The sequence below is a fragment of the Otolemur garnettii genome, unplaced genomic scaffold (genome assembly GCF_000181295.1).
Source record: "Otolemur garnettii isolate 467f Iridium unplaced genomic scaffold, OtoGar3 scaffold00001, whole genome shotgun sequence".
NCBI classification, from domain to species: Eukaryota; Metazoa; Chordata; class Mammalia; order Primates; family Galagidae; genus Otolemur; species Otolemur garnettii.
This window is the reverse complement of record NW_003852396.1, coordinates 2323147-2329885: the sequence shown is the minus strand read 5'-3', so window position 1 is coordinate 2329885 and position 6739 is coordinate 2323147.

The following is a 6739-nucleotide window of genomic DNA, read 5'->3' as shown; positions in this document are numbered from 1 at the left end:
GATTAAACCGTTATACTGTAACCAGCCGGTATAACAGATTAAACAGGTATACTATAACCCACCCAGTACAACAGATTAAGCATTTATACTATAACCACCCAGTACAACAGATTAAACAGTTATACTATAACCACTCGGTATAACAGATTAAACAGTTATACTATAACCACCCAGTACAACAGATTAAGCAGTTATACTACAGCCCACCCTGTACAACAGATTAAACGGTTATACTATAACCACCCAGTACAATAGATTAAACAGTTATACTAGAACCGGCCAGTACAAGCTGTGCCAGATAGAACAGATTAAGGACAGAGGTTCTGTCTTTCTCAGAGAATCCATATGGCGTCATATGATTAATTCCAACCTACGGTTTTACCAAAGATTACAACTGAGTTCTCTGAGAAGCAGACACCAAAATGGGATTATATGTGAAGAGATTTATTGGAAGAAATGTGAAAGAGAGAGTGTGGGGAGGTGGTTCTGCAGTGAGAGCCTTCAGGCTATTCTGCGGGTCGGGCACCGCTGAAAAATTAAAGTGCAGAGCAGATTCAATAGGAAACTCTCACACTGTGGCTCTGAGAGTGTCTCAGGCAGGTGAATGGGATGCCCGAGCATGTGCTGCCTGCTGGAGAGTGCGGTGTTGGGAGAAGACAGGAGGGCACTTAGTCATTGGGGAGGAGCAGCCTGGGGTACAGGCGGTATTGATGTAAATCCGCTGCAGCAGATGTGAAGGTGGGACCCCTGGCAGCGTGGAGCGTGCTATCCTGAAAGGAGATCTGAGCAGCACAATTGCACGGCCCTGGAAAGAACAGGGATATACAGAGGTCCGTATACAAAAGTTCACAGAAACTTTACTCATAATAACCCGAAGTAGAAAACAGTACAAATGTTTGTCAGCAGGGGATGGTTAAAGAAATGAGGCTATATTCTTAGGATGGAATATTACAGAGTAGTAAGTTGGGCCAAACTACTGTGAAACAACAGGGATGAATCTCAACACTTTTATACTGAGCAAATGTAGCCAGACACACAGACAGTAGGTTACATAACCCCATTTGCATGGAGTTCTAAAACATATGAAACTAATCTACGGCAATAAAAATTTTGTCAGAAATTGTTTGGGGCAGTAATTGCACAAGGATCTTTATTTATTTTTGATTTTGCTCTTATTTTTTATATGGGATTCATTGAGGGTACAAAGAATCAGGTTACACTGATTGCATTTGTTAGATAAAATTTCTCTTATAATTGAGTCCCACCCCAAGAGGTGTGCTGTACACTGTGACCCCCCATCCCTCTCCCTCCTCCACTCTCCCTGACCCCTCATTCCCCTACTCTCTTCTGACTTTAGCTCATCAACTGCCTTCATATTAGAATTGAGAAGTTGGATTCTTGCTTCTCCATTCTTGTGATGCTTTACTAAAAAGAATATGTTCCACCTCATCCAGATAATGAGTAACAAAAGATGCTAAGTCTTCATCTTTTTAACAGCTGAATAGAATTCCATGGTATATACGTACCACAGCTTGTTAATCCATTCCTGGGTTAGTGGGCATTTAGACTGCTTCCACATTTTGGAGATCGTAAATTGACCTGTGATAAACATACTAGTGCAAATGTCCTTATGATAAAATAATTTTTTTTCTACTGGGTAGATGCCTAGTAATGGGATTGCAGGATCAAATGGGAGGTCTAATTTGAGTTCTTTGAGAATTCTCCATACTTCCACCCAAAACGGTTGTATTAGTTTGCAGTCCCACCAGCAGTGTGAAAGTGTTCCCTTCTCTCCACACTCATGCCAGCATCTGCAGTTTTGAGACTCTGTGAAGGGGGGGCTGTTCTCACTGGGATTAGGTCATATCTCAGGGTAGATTTGATTTTCATTTCTCTGATGATCATGGATGATAAGCATTTTTTCATGTTCTTAGCCATTTGTCTGTCTTCTTTAGAGAAGGGGCTATTCATCTCTCTTGCCCAGTGATATATGGAATTGTTGGGTCTTTTTTTGTTGACTGAGTTCTCCATAGATCTTAGTCATCAAGCTTTTGTCCAATTCATAACATGTAAATAAATTTTCCCATTCTGAAGGTTGTCTACTTGCTTTGATTGTTGTTTCCTTAATTGTACAGAAGCTTTTCAGTTTAATTAAGTCCTATTTGTTTATTTTTGTTTTATTGCAATTACCACTGAAATCTTCATAAAATCTTTCCCCAGACCAATATCTTAAAGTGTTTTCCCTGAACTTTCTTCAAGAATTTTTATTATCTCATGCCTTTTAGATTTAAATCTTTTATCCATTTTGAATCAATTTTTATAAGTGATGAGAGGTACAGTTCTAGTATCAGTCTTTTACATGTGGTTATCCAGTTCTTCCAGCACCATTTTTTGAATAGGGATTCTTTCTCCAGTGTATGTTCTTGTTTGATTTATCAAAGATGAGGTGGCTGGAAGAGATTAGCTTCATCTAATGGTTTTCTATTTGGTTCCAAATGTCAATATCTCTATTTTTTGTGCCAGTATCATGCTGTTTTGATCACTATGACCTTATAGTTCAGCCTACAGTCTGCTGAGTGGTACTCCAGCTTTGTTTTTATTACTTAGAATTGCCTTGGCAATATGGGGTTTCTTCTGATTCCATACAAAATAAAGAACTATTTTTTCCAAATTTGGTAACTATGATGATGGTATTTTAATGGGTATTGCATTGAATCTGTAGAGTGCTTTGGGTAGTATAGACATTTTCACAATCTTGATTCTTTTCAGCTGTGAGCATGGTATGTTCTTCCAGTTGTTAATACCCTCTGCTATTTCTTTTCTTATGGCTTATTAATATTCTTTGTAGATGTGCTTCACCTCTTTTGTTATGTCTATTCCTAAGTATTTCTTTTTTTCTTGAAGCTACTGTGAAAGGAATTATACCCTTTATTAGCTTGTCATCTTGGCTGTTATTGGCATATACAAAGGCTACCGATTTATGGACATTGATTTTGTATCCTGAGATATTGCTGTATTTTCTTGATAACTTCTAGGAATCTTGTGGTTGAGTCTTTCAGGTTCTGTAAGTATAAGATCATATCATCGGCAAAGAGGGAGGGTTTAACCTCCTCTACTCCCATTTGGATGCCCTTTACTAGCTTCTCTTGCCTGATTGTATAGGCTAGAACTTCCAGCACTATGTTGAATAGTATTGTCAATAGAGGACGACCTTGTCTGGTTCCAGTTCTAAGTGGAAAAGCTTTTGGTTTTACTCCATTCAGTAAAATACTAGCTCTGTGTTTGTCATAAATAGCTTCAATTAGATTGAGACACCTATGCCTATATTCTTAAGTGTTCTAATTAGAAAAGGCTGAATTTTATCAGATGCTTTTTCTGGATCTACTGAGAGGATGATATGATCTTTGTTTTTGCTTCTGTTGACATAGTTAATCACATTTATGGATGTGCATATGTTAAACCACTCTAGCATCCCTGGGATGAAAAGTACATCATCATGATGAATGATTTTTTAATTTTTTTGCAGTTTTTGGCCAGGGCTGTGTTTGAACCCACCACCTCTGGCATATGGGGCTGGCGCCCTACTCCTTTAAGCCACAGGTTCCACCTTGAATGATTTTTTCATGTGTAGCTATGATTTTATTGAAATTTTTGCATCAATGTTCATTAGTGAAATTGGTCTGAAGTTCTTTTTTATTTGGGTACCAGTGTGATGTCTGCTTTGTAGCATGTGTTGGGGAAGCTTCCTTTCTTCTAAATTTTTTTGGAATAATTTCCACAATATGGGTATATGCTTTTCTTTGAAAGTTCAAAATAATTCTGGGGTGAAGCCATCTAGACCAGGAATTTTTGTTGTTGGGAGATTTTTTATTGTTTCTTTGATCTCAGTTCTTGATTATGGTCTATTAAAGAGATCTATTTCTTCTTGGTTAAGTCTTGGGGAAAAATGTGATTACAAGTGTTGACCCATTTCCTCTGCATTGTCAAATTTCTCAACGTAGAGTTTCTTGTAGTACACAGAGATGATCTCTTGTATCTCTGTGGCATCTGTTTTATTTCCCCATTATTAATTCTTATTGAGGTTATTGGAGATTTTCCTTTTTTGTTCTATTCTCTCAGAGGGGTGTTTAAGTCCCTGGTATTATGATGTCATGGGATACCATATTGCTTAGACCTCCATAAAGGTCTGTTTCATAAATGTGGGAGCATTTAAGTTGGGTGCATATATATTTAAAATTGACATGTTTTCTTGTTGTACCACGCCTTTTACCAGTATGAAGTGTCCATCTTTGTCTTTCATAACTTTAGTTGCTTTAAAACCAATTCCATCCGAAAATAAGATTGGAAGCCCTCCTTTCTTCTGATTTCTTTTTGCTTGAAATACTTTATTCTACCCCTTAAACCTGAGTCTTGATTTGTCCTTCAAGGTAGGTGTGTCTCCTAGAAAAAGCATATGGATGGCTTGTGCTTTTTTTATCCAGTCAGCCACTGCCTCTTCAGTGATGAATTAAGTCCTTTGACATTTATTGAGAAAATTGAAAAGTGTGACAGAGTTCAATCCTTCTTATTTTGTGAAAGTTCATTGTGTAGTTTTAACCTTTCCACCACTGTGGAGGCTAAGTTTTGACTGTTAGCTTCTGGGTGTTTACTTTGCTGGTGGTCCACTGTGGTGGTCAGTGTTGGGAATAGGTCTAGATATTTCCTGTAGAGCTGTACTTGTTTTAGTAAATTTCCTCGGTGTTTGTATATCCACAAAAGATTTGATTTCTCCATCACTTTTGAAGCTTAGTTTAGCAAGATACAGAATTCTGGGCTGAAAATTCTTTTGTTTAAGAATATTGAAGGTGGATGGCCATACTCTTCTGGCTTGGAAAATTTCAGTTGAAAAGTCTGGTGTCAACCTAATGGCTCTGCCTCTGTAGGTCAGTTGTCACTTACTCCTGGTTGTGCTTGGGCAATTTTTCCTTTCCTCTTAACTTTGGTCAGGTTCATAACAATGTGTCTTGGAGAAATCCTGTTTGAGTTAAGGCGATCTGGGGCTTGACATCCATTGGAAAGGAGTGTGTCAGGGTCTTTAATAAAACTTGAGAAGTTTTCATTTATGATAGCCCACAGTAGAACTTTTATTCCTTTGTGGCAATCTTCTTCTTCCCCTTCGGGAATCTCTTTTATTTGTGTTTGAAAGTTTCATGAAGTATTATAGTTCTTTAAGCCCCTTTTCTGTTTTCTCTCTCTTCTTTTCTGCCTCTTTAACTACCTGGGTTATCTCGAAAACTTTAACCTCTAACTCTAAGTTTCTTTATTCTCCATGGTCTAATCTATTTTTGATACTTTCTACTACATCTTCACATTTCCTGATTATCTCCTTCATTTCCTTAATCTCTGCCATATCCTTTCTATAGTCTACATATCTTTTGTCCAACTTTTGCTTCTGTCTTTCCATTCTCTTGTCTGTTCCTATTATTGTCTTTATCATCCATATTTAAAATTCCCTTTCTGTCAAAACCATTAATTCTTCATAGGTAGAGTCTTCTGCAGAAGCTGCCACATAGTCCTTTGGGGGAATTCCCCTGTTTTGGCTTTTACTACTACACAATTTTTTCTGTTGGTTCCTCCTCATGTGTTCTTTCTTCTTGTTCACCTCTTTGTCCTCCTTTTTCCTTCTCATTGCCTCCTTTATTTCAAACAGAAGTCCTTGCTCTTGATGATAGTATGTTGCAGTTGCAACATGTCCCTAAGACACCAGGTGGCACTGTGGTATTTTTAGGAGATGTAGAGCCTAGCCAGCAACCTCTATGATCCTTATTCCAAACTTAGTTGCCTTCAGTGATCCTCTGATTGTTTCCTGAATATATGGACCCTGCCAGGTTGGGATCTTAAAGCTAACAAAAACCCTTTAAGGGCAGGTCTCAGTGTTCCCTGACTCCAGTTCTCCTGGGGTATGGGAGTCCCACAGCCTGTTAAGAGTGGAGTTCTTATCCCAGCAGGCAGAACTTAAGATGGCAGGGTTTTAGTCCCCTGCTAAGACCTTCTCAGGACCTTTCTGCAAAGGCATCCTCCTGGTCACTGAGTCCTTCTCAGTATGGCTGCCTGGCCACCACAAAACCTATGGCAAATTTACTCTAACTGATATTCAAATCCGGTTGCTGTACACTATTTAAGTCTGCCCACTCTTGCAAGATTTCTGCTCAATGCACAGCTTCCCCCAACTTCTGAAAACTCCGTAAATGCTTCCTCCTGTTCTGGACCTCCATGGGGGGCCAGGGGATCCCAGCTGGTCACAATCATTTGCCTAATTCATCAGATTACCACTGTTCCATGTCATATGCTGTATCCTGCTCACCACCTCCTCATTGTGCTCCCTCAGCTATGATTTTTTAAAATCACACAGCGATCCTATAAAAAGGGTCAGAAGATAACTTTTGGTAGTGATGAAATATTCAAAATCATGATTGATCCAAGATTGCATGGCAAATTTGCTATACTCCAAAAATGGTAATGTTTTAATTATGTATTAATTATATCTCTATAAAGTCTATTTTTAAAATATAAGAGCTGTGTGGTGGCTTATGCCTATATTCTCTGAGACTTGGAAGGATTATTTGAGGCAAGGAGATGAGAACAGCCTGGACAACATTGCAAGATTTCACATCTAAAAACATTTACAAAAAAGTTAACCTGCTGGCACCCATAGTCCCAGAGACTTGAGAGGCTGAGGCAGGAGGATCTCTTGAGCCCA